Source organism: Heterocephalus glaber, unplaced genomic scaffold, assembly GCF_053883595.1.
Source record: "Heterocephalus glaber isolate CG9 unplaced genomic scaffold, H.glaber_assembly_v1.0 deba00001457, whole genome shotgun sequence".
Taxonomy (NCBI): Eukaryota; Metazoa; Chordata; class Mammalia; order Rodentia; family Bathyergidae; genus Heterocephalus; species Heterocephalus glaber.
In genome coordinates this window covers 46182631-46197435 of record NW_028258305.1, presented here as the reverse complement: position 1 = coordinate 46197435, position 14805 = coordinate 46182631, and the positions used below count along the sequence as shown (strand labels likewise).

The window sequence follows — 14805 nt, the reverse complement described above, 5'->3', positions numbered from 1 at the left end:
ATCAACATATGCAGTGTACTATGTCTTTAATCCTAATCCATTACCACCTAAATCATTCTATTGTCTTCCCTTTGCTTATTTCAACAACAAAAGACCTGGCTTGCACTGTCCTCCTTCCCTTTACTAAATTGTTCAGTTCCACTGTACAGCAATATCAAAATTGTTATTCATACTCCCATTGGAAAACTTTATCAACTAGAGTACAGTGCTTATGAACAGTTTCCTCAGCTTTTAGTTTTACAGGTTCCCCTCATTTCCAAAGTGATTTGGGTCAGTGCCATTTACCCTTACTCCCTTCAATGAGTTGATTGATACATATTTGATAGTTATATTGATTTGTAATAATATTCATTCCATTCTGGGATTCCCCCAACCTCCTAAATAGTTTTTCAACATTTGCATACATGAAGATTTGCTCTTTGTGCTGTAAAGGTCAGTAGTTTTGACAAATACATAATATCATATATGCGCAATTACAGTTTCATACAGAATGGTTCCCTCTTCTAATATCACCTCACTCACCTACTCAAACCTTCCTCTTACCACTCCAAAATATTGGCATCCATCAATCTTCTATCTCTACCTTGTGCCTTTTCAGAATGTGATGCAATTAAAACTCTATTACATAATTTCACATATGTCCCTTTTTCAGATTAGCTTCTTTTATTTAGTCATGCATTTAAGTCCCATATATGCCTTATTGTGGCTTGATAGCTCATATATTTTCTACTACCAAGTAGTATTCCTTGTGTGGATGTGTTGCCATTTATTTATGCATTCATCTATTGCTAGAAGTTATTGGTTTTAGTTATTGGCAATTATAAGTGTACCTGTTATATGTGTTTCTATGCAGGATTTTGCGTGGATCCAAATTTTCAAAAACAATTGATTAAGAATCTAGGAGTGCAATTTCTAGAGTGTAGGTTTAGCTGTGCAAGACTTTCGTAGTGGTTGTACCATTCTGCATTTCTACTGGCAATGAATAAGATTTTCTATGCTTCATATCATCACTGGTAATTGATAATGTTAGTGAGCATTCTAATAAGAGTAGAGTAGAGTAATGTTTTAATTTGTGATTCTTATGTTCTGAACGACACAGAGCATCTCCTTCTATGCTAACCTTGCTAGGTGTCCACCATGGTGAGGTGCCTATGTCTGTTCAGATCTTTTCCCATTGTGAAGTTGGGTTGTTTTTGAATTTAAAGAGTTCTGTATTTATTTTGCACACATGCTTTTCTTAGATATGTGTTTTGCAAATATTTTTCTCCCAGTCTCTGTGTTGTCTTTTCATTACCTTAGCAGGGTCTTTTATGAGAGGAAAACTGTAATTTCAATAATTTATCATTTTCTCCTCTGTTTTCCTTTGGAAACTTTGTAGCTTTGTATTTATGCTTCTGATCCACTTGGATTGTTCTAAATGTTTAAGTTCTCTGTCTAGTTTTATATTTTTACATACAGACAGTCAATTGTTCTAGTGCCATCTGTTGAAGTAACAATCCTTTTTTCATTGACTCCCTTTTGTTCCTTCGTCAAAAACCAGTCTACTCTTTGTATGCATTTATTTCTGGGATCGCCATGCTATCTTCATGATCTATACATCTATTCTTTCTCCAGCCCTACACTGTCTTAATGACTCTCACTTCACAGTGAGGCTTGAGGTTAGGTAATTTCAATCCTCTGACTTTATTCTTCAGTATTGGTGGAGTATCTAGGTCTTTTGCCTTTCCATATAAACATTAGAATTAACTTATTGATATGCATATAGTGGGTTTCTTGGGATTTTCATTAGGATTATCTTAAATATATAGATCAAGTTGTATAAAGCTGATTTATTGATGATATTGAGCAGTCTAATCCATGATCATGGACTATTTCTCTATGCATTTAGAGCTTTGATTTCATTTATCAGAATTTTGTAGACTTTTGGGTATAGATTCTGCAATGTATTTTGGTAGATTTATTTCATTTTGGGATATTATCATAAATAATATTTTAAACATTTCATATTCCAGCTGTTTATTGTTGATCTATAGGTAAGCAACAGATTTGTGTATATTAATTAGTCGTGTACCCTTCAGACTTGCTATAATCATTTATTAGTTCCAGGGACTTTTTAGTACCATGGATCAAACCCAGAAGCACTCTACTACTGAACTACATCTGCAACCCTTTTTATTTTATTTACTGTATTTTGAAGCAAGTTCTTGCTAAGATGCTCAGGAAAGATTTGAATTTGCCACCTTCCTGCCCCAGCTTCCTGAAATGCTGTAATTATGGGTATGCACCACTGTTCCTGACTGAGATTATTTTATTTTTGTCGATTACTTGAGATATCCTGCATCAGCAGTCATGTCATCTATGCATGAAGATAGCTTTTTTTTCCCCCTCCCCAACTGGTATGTATTTTTATTTCTTTTTCTTGTCTGATCACACTGGCTAGGACCTGCAGTATACTGTTGAATAGGAGTAGTAAGAGAGGCATGTCTATGTTCGTAATAGTATGGGGGAAAATATCCTATTTTTCAATGTTATACTTGCTTCTTTTTTCCTCTCTCAAACTGAGAAAATTCATCTCTCTTCTTGGTTTGTTGGTTTTTGTCCAGTGCTTCCCCTGCATTAATTGACATCATGATCTATCTTCTTTAGCTAATGTGGCAGGTTATATTGATTTAAATGTTGCCTAACTGAAATAATTCCACATTGGTTGTATTTTGTAATTCTTTTTATATATTGTTAGATTTTATTTCCTAATATTTCTAAAAGGATTTTAGTTCTCATATTTCTAAAAGGATCTATGTTCCTGAGAGACATTGATCTGTCATTTTCCTTCCTGAATATGTTTATATTATAGCATCAGTGGGTGGTGGTAAAGTATTAATGAAGGGGAGCGTTCTGTAATCTTAGGGTTGAATTCTACTCTTTTCATGTGCCTGAGGTTTGGTCTTCACTAGTGTGTTGGTCAGTCTCCTCAAGTTAGGGAAGGCCAGGCAGGCAGAGTGTCCTGGAGGCAGGACAGGGGCTTCCCCTGGTAAAGCCTTCATCCTAAAAAAAGTAGGATTTGGTTATGGAGAATGCTCGAGACTAGTTCCTAAAGGATAACTGTTCCCCTACTACCTGTCACCATGAGATGTTTCTTGGCTCCTCACTATGAAAATGTGGTAGGGCTGGTGAATGTAAAGCTCGCGAACATACAGGGCTTTCTCATATGGCAGAGGCTCCTAGCAGTTCCTCACTCTCATGCTAGACCATGTGCAGCAGATTTACCAAGCTTGGTGTTTACATGTTCCTATCAATTCATGGCTCCGTGATTTCTGCCCCAGTAAGCAGATCTCAGTGACTCTCTGGATTCAGCTATTTCTTTAGATTTTGTATTTGCTATATATCATACAACCTCAGTCTGGAGGGTCCATAAACAGACATTCATTTTTACTTTTGTACATTTTCCCCTCCCCAATCATGATAAGATTGTAACTTTCGAGTTTTTAAATGTAGGGCTGGAACCTAAAGTTCCAGCTGCATTCTTTACATTTGGATATGCAATTGTATAGCCACAGTTTGTTGAAAACACTTTTTCTCCATTGAGTCTTTTGGGACTCTTGGTAAAAAAACCCCCAAACTCACAAACATTTACCATAAATGTGAGGGTTTCTTTGGGGGCTGTCAATCCTATTCCATCAATCTGTATGTCTACTCTTATGCCATTACTGCAGTCTCTCCATTATAGTGGCTTTGTACTAAGTTTAGAAAGTGTGAGGCCTCCAATTCCATCACTCTTTCATGATAGGCTGTTCTGGATCAGTTGCATTTCCATATGAATTTTAGGGCAGCTTGTCAGTTCCTCCAAAGAAGTCTGATGGGATTTTGAAATGATTCTCATCAAATCTGTAGCTCAATTTAGGGATTCTAGCTCTGTTAGCAATTTAAGTATTCTGACTCTATTTACTCCGGCCTTCCTTGGTTTCTTTCAGTGGCATCTTAGAGCTTTCAAATGCAAACACTATACTTGAAAACATTTATTACTAAATATTTTATTCTTTTAAAGCTATTATAAATGAAATGGTTTTCTTATTTTTAGTTTTGGATTGTTCATTGGTAGTGTATAGGAATAAAGTTAATTTTTATATATTGATCAGATGTCCTGCAATCTTGCAGAACTTATTAGTTCTATTTTCTTTTTCAGATTTCTTTTAATTTTGTGGTGTTTCTTTTAGGACGGTCAGTTAAAGCATTTCTATGATGCAGGCAAATTTGATTTTAAAATGCCCCCGAGATTTAGCAATTCGGTCCATTGTTCTACTGAGAAAGTGCCCTCAGATTGGTGATTATGGGATAAACAGTAGCTAGGATGAGTCCTGGAGCAGAAGGGAGTGTTTGGCTGTGGAGCTGTGGTGAGCTGCTGAAGACAGGGACCAGGAAGGAAAGAGTTTGACCTTAGGGAAAAAAGTAAAGGAGGTGGCAAAGGAAGAAAGCATCAAAGGAGCCAGAAGGGAGCCAGTTAACTATAGACACTCGTTTTGAGATACTTTAAGGTTTGCCTTGTGTTAGAATTTGGGAACGGAGTTCAAGTTATAGGTTTAAATGAGCATGTGGACTAAATACATGTTAAAAGTGCTGACACAACGCCCTACGCTGATTTCAGGTCTTGATTCAGCTTCCCCATGACATGGTGATTAAGTGAGCTTCTGAAGAAAAGAGCTTCAAGGGGTGTGGAGAAGTCTGGAATAAGTATTTGGAAAACAATTTGGAACAGGGGAATTACAGTAAGTCTTTTACAGAAACTCTTTTTAATGAAAATTCTCTGAGGTCTTCTTTACACAGTGAATTTTATTTAAAGAAAATTCTCTGAAGTCTTTTTTATAGAACTTTGTGTATTACTGAGGCAACTAAAATCAGACCAGCGTGAAGGCAGGTTATAAAAGAGCCCTCATGAGTTTCCACCTTCTGGATAGTTCTCCAAGAAAGCCAAAGGGAAATTTTAATTAAGCATTATGTGACTATCCTGTGTCCAAAGCCCAATTGATTTTGTGCCCACTCAACCCTATTCCCTTGCTGAACATTTTATTGTCTGACATGCATCAGAGAGAAAATGGTTTCTTTCCAAACCTCTAAAGGGGACAGTATACCTGCTATGTACTTGATAGGATGATCCCATTCCTGCCTGAGGGCTTAAAAAGAAGCCTTGGAATATATTCTGTGATTTCAAAATGAAATCTCAGCTTTCACGTGAAAACTCGGAATATATTCCTTACCATCTATTCCAACAAAAACTAAATCTTGGGCAAGTATTTTTTCTTTTCCCAAAATTGTGCTTTTGGAAGTAGAGGTGTTATAAACTGAGTGCTTGTGTTAAATTCGTATGTTGAATGAAGTCCTAACCCCTGGGAGGATGGTGTTTGCAGCCAGGGCCTCTGAGAGCTAATTAGGGGTAGATGAGTTCTTGAAGCCAAGGTCTGTGGGTGTGATGGCAGTGTGGCAGGCAACCTTTCTGTAATGGAAAATGTTCTTGAAACATAGCTGGCTAGTTTATATCATATAGTCTATTAAGTATTCTCTAGTCAACATCATTTTGTTTGCAAACATGAGAAATCAACTTGGGTTAGTTTAACTTAAAAAAGAGATTTGTTTTGAAAAAATGAATGGTATTAAGTGGGTTCCAGGCATGATTTAAACAATTAGTTAAAAGAAACCGTGGATCGTTAAAAGCAAGAGTCCACAAACTTCCTGTTTAGAATTCTACCAAGAATTCTGCCAGTAGCACACATTAGCTTCGAATTCCCAGTCTTTGCGTCCCTCAGATTTAAGAAAGGGCGGGGCCTCTGCAGCTGAGCTGTGAGAGGAAGGAGACGTGTGATCCGCAGTCATCTCTGCCCTTGGCCTTCTTCTCTCAGAGGCTCACTGTGGCCATGGTCGCCAGAGCTATGAGACACGGTCTAGTTTGAGTCCGTTTTTCCGAACAGGAGGACAGCTGAGCAGCACCAGCAGGAGCAGAGTTAAAGTTACGGAGGATGAATGAAGACACTCCCAGCAGTATTTCCTTGGGTCCCCTTCCTTCCATTTCCCTCCATGGCACCTTCGTCTTGGCTCTGATTCCCTGAGATCTGGCACATTAGCAAGGGCCTGTAAGTGACTCTGAGGCTCTCCTCAGTATGACTGATCCTAAACTCACCCTCTGAGAGCCCCCAGTTATGATGATGCTACTCTCTTCGCCGCATTCAGAGTCTCCCGTGGTAGGTGGTGACCACTGTCCGTAGGTCGCAGTCCTCACTGTGAGTGCAGATTTGCACCCATTGCCTGGGAAGTGTTCATTAGCAACTGCAGATTTTGCAACCTCACTCCTCTTAGCGTAAAATCAAGGGATCAACTGAACACCATATAATCTCTGACTTCCCACCAATGTTAGAAGTTTCAAGGCCTCCATTACCTTCCAAACCTTATCTTGTCCAACTCCTTGATACAAATCTATTTGATTCTAATATTCATGCATTTTTGCTATTAGAAGTACATTTCAGTATCACTTCAGAAAGTAAAAAGTTCAATATTTAAGAGCTCAAGACCGAAAGACTCCTTTTCCTCTCCTTAAATGAAGTTATCAGCTCAGTTTTTCGTGTTCCAGAAATTGTCACTGACAATTTGATGAATATATTTGTATACAAATACTAATCAGATGATGAGAAATTTATTTAGCCATAGGTAAAATCTTAGAATAAAATACTCTGAACTGAGTATGCACAAATGAATAAGCTATAAGAAAGTAGTAGAAAAACACTTATGCCAGAAGAATTTGATTATATATGCTCCTAGAGGTAAAATTATATTAGAATTACCACCTCTCCATCCTGTTTTAATTCAAAAACCTTTCATATAATGCTTTCCTTTTACATTGGGAATTTATCACTAAATTTAACTCTTTTATAATCTTGATTACCACTTCTTTTAAGAAAAGATTTGAAGTACTAGGATATAACTGATTATTAAAAAGCTGTACAAAATTCCAAACTGAGATACTGGAACAGAATCATCCTAAATAGCTATTTTCTGTATAGTTATTGTTTCTAACATTGCCATTTTAATTCCCCTTCAAAGGAAATTTTTCTATAGTGAAGACATCCTTATCAGAGAACAAAAAACTATTTTCTTTATGATTTAAGGTCATCACTAAAATTTCCCCTTTCTTTTAAAACCATTTATTGAATAGATATGGAAGAAAGTTGACTACACAGACTCTATATAAGACAGGAGAGGTGTCATTTTCATTTACTTTTAAATAATTAGAGATTTCAATTTTGACATTACTTGTATCAATGAATTATTTATAAGTGGCTTAAAAATCTAGATTCCTGGCTTCAATTTTTTTTAAGTTTTGAATTTTAATATACTGTGAGCAGTGTGTGTGTGTGTGTGTGTGTGTGTGTGTGTGTGTATGTGCATGTTTATAACTTCTTTAAGGCTTCTTGTAGGACTAATATTTTGCAAATGTTATCTGGATAAATGAGCAAACTGTGTATTCTTTGCTGGAGGTAAGTTCTATTAGCATAAAATTATTAATTACATTTTTAAGTACTCTATTTTTATTCATACTGCATCCTAGTGGGCAACTTTAACTATGATATAGATTTGGTCGTTTTCTTCTGTGATTTCATCAGTGTTTTAGACCTTTCAATATGAGATTATTGACATTTTCACTGCATGGGATTTGGAGTAATTTCCCTGGGGCGGAATAGAGTGTGTGAAGGGTACGTGTCAATCCTTGGTAGGGAGAGAAGCTGAAATTCCAGGGCAGAGCTGGAATGGCTGTCCTCCTCCTCCTTTGTGGGTGCAGCCAGGGTCCACCTCTTGCTTCCCTCAAGAGAAGGTGCAACCTTGTGACCTAGTCCTTCCCGGTGTGGGAAGCACAAGAAGACCCTTGTGGCAGGCCTGTCCGTACCAACCCTGCAGTTGTACTCCTCCATCCAGCTGAAGAAGTTCCAGGGAATGGTAGCTGAGATGCAAAGGATGGTAGTTACAGGAAAGAATGCATGCAGAGCACTTCCTGGTAACCAAAAATGGTCACCCCAAGCTAGCACATAAGCAGGAAACAAGCTTCTTTGGTATTTGCCCAAAGCAAGACAGGAGCAAAGTGTAAGTTTGCTTTACGTTTCAGGTGGATGTGCCATACTGACTTAAGAAAGTTTACTTTTATTCCTAACTTGGCAAAAGCTTTGTTGCTATTAAAGAAATGAGTGCTACATTTAAAAAAAATTGACATCTAGGGCCGGGGATTTAGCTCAGTGGTTTCGCCGCCTGCTGCGCAAGCGCAAGGACCCGAGTTCGATCCCCGGTACCAAAAAAAAAAATTGACATCTTTCAAGTATATCACATAGATCTTCTCCTTCAATACCTCAGTGCAATAAACTACAATTATTACAGTAATCAAGTCCTTAGAGTAGAATTATATTCATATTATATATTCCATACCATGACATGTATTGAATACAGTGCTGAGTTTTACTCTGTTTATAATTTTTCTAAATATATTCAAATATTTTATTGGGTTACAGTTTTCATTTTTAGCCTATCTTTATCCATTTTTTACATTGAGTTTATGCTAATTATAAACAGAAGTTTCTCAGCTTTCTCTTTGGTCTTAAATAATTTATATATCATGAATCATGAGAGCTCAGTGTTTTTCAAAGGATATAGTTTTTATTATAATTCTGATTTCTTCTGTTATTGAGATATTCATGTTCTCTATCTTGTTGAATCAATCTTAGCATTTTTCTACTTTCTCATCAATTTATCCTTTTTATTTAGATTGTAAGATTTGTACTGTCTCTTCTTTTTATTAAGAATATTTTTCATATAAACAGTTATATCTCTTTTTAAATACCTGCTGTGCACTCCGCTTTTGATCGAAGTTTCTGAGGGTTTATTTATGAACAGAGAATGTAAGTTTTGATTTAACAATTTTTGTGTTTTCCAATTTAATTTTGCTTTTATTTTCATTAATTCTTTTCTTCTGTTTTTCTTGATTTTATTTTATCTAATGCTGTATCTTGAGTGCTGTTCATTTACTTTGTCTCATTGGAAGACATTTGAGGCTAGGAGGTTTCCTATAGTCTACAACTATTCCACAAATAATATTAGTATTATATATTGGTATAATTAATTCTATATTAATATAACTAATACAATATATTAATATATAATATATTAATATACTGTATTACTATATACTATACTGTATATACAATGTGTATACCATACCACGTATGTGGCACATACATTATACTGTATATACACTTTATAATGTATATTATAACATACATGTGTATATAGTGTATAATGCATATTTATAAACAGTATATAATGTATATTATATAATGTATATACTCTATTGTATATACTATAGTATTTCACAAATACTATTAATTCAGAGTATTCGTATTCCAATATTTAAAAATTATGCTGCTAATTCATAAAATTCATCATGAAAAATCTGTCGGAACTGACGTATCATGTACCTTCTGCTAATCACTACCAAGCAGAATATCTTTGCATTTCTCTATGGGTTTTTGAGGTGTATCAGGCTGTACTTTGCTTCTCCTAAATCATACCGTGTAAATAAACCTGGGACCTGGTCAACACCACATTCCTCTGCAGCTAGCTCGGTGTTCTTGAGGTACAACTGTAATCACACAGGTCACTTTTACAATGATAGTTCTACTATAAAAAATCAGTCTAAATTTTTTTAGGTAATCTATTTCTTCTGCATTATTAATTGGAAAAAAAGTTTATAACAAACAATATCTACATTCAAACATTTGAATTCTAAAATTATCAAAATATGAGAGCTTTAAGCAATAAAAATTGGTGTATTTCATTTTAAATGTATAGCTCACCATATGAATGAAGTATATTATTAATAAGTATATTATTATAATAAGTATAAGTATATTATTAATTTGATATGGTGATTTATGTTTCATTAGCTTTATTGATGGAATTAGTCCTAGCTAGAAATCTAATATGACTATTACAAACCTTTCATGATTTGATCTAGGTATTTTATTTTATTTTGGTGCTGGGGATAGAAATGAGGTCCTCATGTGTGCTTAGTAGACACTCTAGTCTTAAACTATAACCCCAGCACAGCTACAGGGATTCAAAGATAGTGTCTTTTGTCTTCTCTAATCATTTCATTTATTAAGGTGAAAGTTACTAAGTTTCCTTTCTGCTCTGTATTATCACAGTTTGCAATATGTATTCCAGCAATAGTAATTATATTTTGTGACATTTGGCAAATATCTTAACTTCTCTGTGCTTCAGTTTCTTCACATATAAAGTTGGTTTAATTATAATGGCCATCTCCTGAGAGTTCACGATTTAAATAACTTAGACTAGTGCTGGGCATTAATGTTAGTGCTGGGTATATTAGCTATTTTTATTACAATCTAACAGCAATCATAGACGGCTCCATTGAAAACTTTATTGCTACTTTTCTTCTCATTATTATAATGCCCTTTCTGTATGAGAGACATTTATATAAATTGTCATCATCTTGTCCCAAAGCCACAGATGTAGGAATTCTTACTGTCCACATGAAAAGCTAAGAAAAGGGAAAACATTGTTCAGATTCACAAGGTAATGATAGAATTGGGATTTGAGTCCTCATCTCTCTGCCACCAATATTCATGTTTTTTTCCATTGTATCATCCAGCCACAACTCTTCATAAAATCTAACCCCATAATCTCTTTCTACCATTGCCAGAGTAGAACTTCACCTTTTGTTACGCCTTTACAGCAGCGTTGTGGCACCATTGTCCTGGGACTGAACTGTGAGTACCTGATGACATTAATGATCTGCTGCAGCTCATCTCCACTTATCCCACATGATCTGTCACTCAATATCCAGCCTCGAATTTTCTTCTAGGCCATCCCTCCCAGTTTCAAACAGGTATTTAAATTTCTTGTCTCTAGCTTTTTGAGTAGTCGCTTGGCATGAAGGTGCTATGCAGTATAAAATGCTCACTAATGAATATTGCATGGGATCCCTGGAGTTCCAGTTGGAATAGGAGGAAAATGGCTGTGTTTCAAGATGGGGAAAAGAAGAGTAATTGCTTGACTAGTGCTTCCGGGATCTGAAAGTTGTTGAAGCTTCGTTCCTGCCCATCAAGGACCCCTGTTTGGGCTCATGCCTGCCCGTGCCTTCCCTTCACTCCATCCTAGCATGCTCACAGCCCTTTGCTCTCACTCTCAGAGTAGCCTCGGACCAGAGCCATCGTCTGTTAGACTTGGTCACTGTAGGTATTTGTTCTGTCTTCAACAGTAACTTCCATATTTTTTCTTTTACATCTGAATCCCCCATATCCTCTGCTGAGTGGAGAATACATAGTGGACATATCTTTGTGCTACTGAGGAAGGTTGGATCCTGTTTTCTTAACCCCCAAATTGTAATAAAATATAATTTTTTAACCATTTTGATTATTCTGAAGTGTAGCATTTAGTGGCATTAAGTGCATTCACATCGTGGTTCTGTCATCACCAATGTCCACTTCTAGGCTTTTTCATCAACCCAAACTGAAACTCTGTCCACTAAATTGCCCTTACCCTGCTCCTAGACCCTGAGAACCACCATTCTGCTGTCTCTATGCATTTGACTACTCTAGGTGTCTCAAATAAATGAGATCATACAGTTTTTGCCTTTTTGTGTCTGGTTTATTTCACTCAGCATGATATCAAGGTTCATCTGTGTCATAGCATGTGTCAGAATTTTATTCCTTTTCAAGGCTGAAATACACACATGCTTACAGCACTTATTTATTTTTCTATCAGGACATTGGGGTGATTTTTACCTGTTTGGGCTATAAATAGTGGTGCTATAAACACTGGGTACACATTTTTGCTTGATTTCTTGCTCTCCATTCTTTGGGTATATATGCAAAAGTGGAATTGCTGAATGTTATGGAAATTCTATGTTTAATTTCTTTGAGGAACTGCTATACAGTTCTCCACAATTATTGCACTATTTTATATTCCTACCAACACATGAATCAGTTTCTCTGTACCATCCCATTACTCTACAATAATTGGTTTAAGTATTATGTCTGTATTACAAAAGGATAAATTGAAGTTTATAAATGTTACATCATTTGTTCAAGGTCACAGAGCTAATATGTGAGAAAGTCAAAACAATAACTTTATCCCTGATTCCTTTATTTTTTGGAGAATTAAACAGTGTTATTTTTTGAACATCTTCCCCATGTACTCTCTTTATTTCGATTCACAGAAAAAGGCAACAGACACCAAGAGAGGGTTTCAGAAAAGGGGACCCTTCTCTTTGCCCATATTTCTCAAGGGGTCAAAGAAAATAAACAGCTCAATAAGTAGCAGAAAAAAATTTAGGTTGGATATTAACCGAGTGGTTGGTATTAGGGAGATATTGGAAAGGGTTATTGAAGGACACTTTTAAATAATTCAACTCCTAAAAATGCTGTGGTTTGGATTTCATCTTAGTAAATGTCTGAAGGCACAGAAAATCATTCAGTGAATCCTTTTTAGTTATTAAAAGGAAGGGTAAATTGGATGATGTCATAAATTTTTTTTTCAAATTTCCAAATCCACATAGATTCTGTCAGATGGATTTGTACCACTGAGGAAAGTTGTTCTTTGGGGCAGGGGTAGATCTTGTTTCCTCACCCCTTCATTCTTGATCTGTAATGAATACATAGCATTCAGTTTCATGTGATATTTTCAAAGTTCACCAGGGTCTCAGTGAGAGGTCCAAATGGCCTCTCCATCCCAGGGTACTGAGCCATTCCTTGAGCGACTGATTTTCTGAAACATTGTTGAATTGGTTTCACTCTGTTCCTGGGGAAATGTAAAGGAATTACAATTCCAGCCTGAGATTAAAGTGGACAGCTCCAATGCCCCACCTTTATGGGTGTCATTGCAGGAACATAAAGTGGGGACAGGGTAGCTGTTTTAATATAGCAAATCTAGAAAAAAGACAGCTAGTGTAGAGTTAAGTTATCTGAGTATTTATCTAGATTCTGCCACTAGTTAAATACCTGCCTTAGAGTAATCTAAAGGGAATTTAGGTGTCTATGGACCTGTCTCATGCTGGGCAGTCCCTCCTCCCTCCTGTGGAGCTATAATTGTGTATCCCTTAGTGACCTTGTAAGACCAATTCTTCCTCCTTTATGTGTTAAATATTTGTGTATTTTAGTTTCCTCATATTCCAAAGAAAGATTCCAAACTTCCCATCTCACGGCATTTAAGAGGACAAATAATAAACTATTTAATAAAGCTAATATGCATTCCAAGTACTTTACAGGTATTTCCAAGATAATGTTGAAATTAAGAAAGTTTATTCTAGAAATAATTTAAGAAATTGTCTTAGTTACTTGTTTGGTTGCTGAGACAAAATACCCGACACCCAAATTTAAAGGAGGGAATGTTTATTTAGCTCAGTTTGTAGAGGTTTCAGTCCATAATCAGCTGGCTCCAAGGCAAGGTGGCATGGCAGCCAGGCATTGCAGAGGAGAGACAGTTGATGGTGGGGAGAAAGTAGCAAAGCTCTTTCTGTCCCCTGTATCTTATGCAGACTACTTAGATTGGGTAGCACTCAGACCCTTAATCCTAGAGCCCTTGATCCTAGCATTGCACCATGAATCAATTCAAGCATCACACACTCTATAGATCCAGCCACCTCTGTAAAAGCCCCACCTATGACTGCATGAGGCTTTGTGGGGAGTTCTAGGCACAGGCTGTAACAGAAATGCTTGCTGAGAAATTAAAAATGCAATATTCCATGCAAATAAAGTGGTAATCAGTAATGTATGTCTGAAAATAAAAATATAAGCAAATTGTTGAAAAAAATTGAAAAGACTACCTTCCACCTAGATCCTCTTTCTTTTATCTCTTTTTCTTTTAATGCCCTTGTCAGGGACCCTAACCTCCTATACAGTAAATAGCTAGTGAAGAATTAGGCTTAGAGAGCAATCACTGAGGCATCGCTTAGTAAATATTTCAGCTTTTCTGTTAGGTAAGAACTGGGGATCTGGAATACTGATCGTACTTTTCCTTCCAGCTTGGATGTGGAATGGCCCTCAAAGTCTATGTGCTAATGGCATGGTCCCTAGAATGGGAAGTGGTGGAGTCTTTAGGACGAAGAGCCCATGGCGTGGTCCTTAGGTCTTTGGGGTTGTGCCCCCAGAGGGGATTGTGGGAATCCTGTTCTCTTCTTGCTCTCTTTTGCTTCCTGGGAGCAAGGAGAATGGTTCTGCAGTGCCATGTGCTCCTTCCATGATGTGCTGCCTTGTTTCAGGTCCAAAAGCAATGGAGCCCACTGATGATAGACTGGAACTTCCAAAACGGAGACAAAACAGCCCTTTGGATCTCAGATGTTTGTAGTGATGGTGGAGAGCTGACTAATACACTGCCTAATGTAGGACACTGTGTCTTTAGAACCACACAGCACAGAGGGTAGAGTCGGGGAGAGAACATAGTGGTGATTCCATCTAGCCCACCATTATTCAGATGACAAAAATGAAGCTAGGGAAGTGTTAATTTCTTTTTTCTCATTTAAGCTTCAGAATTGGAAATTGAAGAATGCAATGTAAAGCTATGTGAAAAGGCAGAGGTGTACACATTAATCCAGACTCAGGGAGCCAACAACCAATATTTATAAGCACACTTGCCTTCAGGTGGTCATTTGGGTTCTGCAGAACTTACAAGAACACCTTAAGATCACTCCAAACTTAGTGTTACTTCAAAGAATACATGGAGTTAAGGGTGACAGAACCTGGCTTAGTGTTTAGCTCATCC

The 14805-nt window shown here is 36.7% G+C and overlaps 1 pseudogene across 1 annotated transcript in view; it reads left to right on the top strand.

Annotated features, from left to right (window-relative positions):
• Positions 1-14805, top strand: part of LOC101702817 (tudor domain-containing protein 15-like) — a 67999-nt pseudogene that overhangs the window by 27727 nt on the left and 25467 nt on the right. Inside the window, exon 6 of the transcript XR_015452960.1 lies at positions 4640-10933. The product of XR_015452960.1 is annotated as a tudor domain-containing protein 15-like (transcript). The remainder of the gene's footprint in view (positions 1-4639; positions 10934-14805) is intronic.